Here is a 1,977-nt window from a genome sequence, read left to right as displayed (position 1 = left end):
ATATATTTAAGAAAGCTATTTTTTCTTTAGAAAACAAATACTACCCAGGATTGAGACGCAGCTAGTGAAATTTGATACTGTAGATATTCTGGTTTGGACTTTTACTTAAGGTTAGCTATCTTTGAGTTGGAAAACATACCTTTAAAACTTGGCAGGATCATTTCATTTATAAGTAAACCCTTTCTTGTAATATACTTCTAGTAGTACTTTTTTTTAAAAAACAGAAATTTCTTGGTGGGTGGAAGTGAAAAGATAAAGGTTCTGAACCAAAGGCCTATGAAACCAAATAGCCTTTGCCTGTCATTCCAGATCTCTTGATTCTCAACAAGCAACAATGATATGTGTTGGTTCTCAACATGTAAGCCTGCAACAACAAGCATGGTTGTATAGCAATAAATCATATTGAATATCATGGGGCTTATCTGTGAGTGAACAAAGAACAAAGAAATTGCACAGAATGTCAAGAAACCCAACCTCAGTTCATGGATGTATGTAGCATGAAGCACAGTCATATTCTGGGAAGTGAAAAATAGTATAATTTTCTAGTCCATGAAACTCAGAAAAATAGAAAAAAGACTAGAAATAGAAAACATTGTAACTCCAGTTTATGTTCTTTTTATGTTGATATAATGGAGTGGATTTCACATACTGCCTCGTAAATAAAATGGGGCAATGGTATTCTATTTGAGATGCATTTTTTCTTTTCTCTTGTACCTGAGCATCTTCCAACAGTGCATTAAGCAAAGAGAGTAACATCTGTCACATCTGGCTCATTTCCTCTAGCATCTTTTCCCCAAAGGAAGATTGTGCATCAGTGTTGTAATGATCTCTTTGGTAGACTGATCTTCACAGTACTAAGCACCACTTGGTCCTAAAGTTGCTGTGTATGTAGTTCACTTCATTTTTTTTTTTTTAAAAAAGGAGAGATTCCTTGTTTCTTTCAGGGGGGAAAAGCATGAAAACTATGCAAAAGATTGCTGGGATAGTTTTATAATAATATTTTATAATACCATAACTTTATTTAATATCAAAAACCCTGGGGTAAGTTATGGTGATTGTGATGATCATGGTTCAAAATGGAGGAATTAGAAAAAAAACCCTGATGCCAGGCTAATTGTCCCCCAACTGGAGTGACATGGGATTTTCTATACAAAGTCTAAACCTCAATGAGTGCAATGGCTGTGGAATGAATGAAAAGCAGTTGGTATTCAGTTTTAATTTTGTGACTATTTATTTCATGAATATTTAACAAAACTAGTTATTTGAAATGGAATTACTGGGTATCTGCGTGTGTGCATTTTGGTGCCCCATCCCATCCTTGCAATTGCTGACTGTAGCCTATACATATCTGAAATCTGAGGTGTGGGGCAGACTGCCAGAAAAGGGCAGCTTGCCGATGGCCTAATTTCCCTCAGAGGAAGCTGCAGCCACCAAACCACGCGGCTTCCCTGCACAGGAAAAAGAACCCGGAAACAATGGGTTCTTTTTATGCCTCAGGGCTGATGTAATGAGTGCGCCACCGGTGCACTCGTTATGTAAGCACCGCATGGTGATGTGCAGACACCACTCGGTGCTTACGTAACTATGCTGGCGCCCGTGTACACGGGGCACTGCCATTGTTATGGTGCCACATCGTATTAGGGTTAAGGACCTTGTGGTTGCCGCGTGGTCCCTAACCCTAAAACTGGTGTCAGCATGGTGCATTTGCATGGTCTATACCACGCCTAACTTCTCCAGCCCACTATCCTCTGTATGTCTCTTGCTAGCTGAGGATGATGGGAATTATAATACAACATATCTCAAGACTATGATTGGGGGGATGGTTGGGGTTTTGGGGTTTTTTAAATTATAATTTTCAATTGTTTGATGTTTTATTTATACTGTTAGATTCACTTTTGATTCCTTTGTGAAAAAGCGGAAGACAAATTATTATTATTATTATTATTATTATTATTATTATTATTATTATTATTATTA

Source organism: Sceloporus undulatus, chromosome 1 (genome assembly GCF_019175285.1).
Source record: "Sceloporus undulatus isolate JIND9_A2432 ecotype Alabama chromosome 1, SceUnd_v1.1, whole genome shotgun sequence".
NCBI lineage: Eukaryota > Metazoa > Chordata > Lepidosauria > Squamata > Phrynosomatidae > Sceloporus > Sceloporus undulatus.
Note: the sequence above shows the minus strand (reverse complement) of the source record.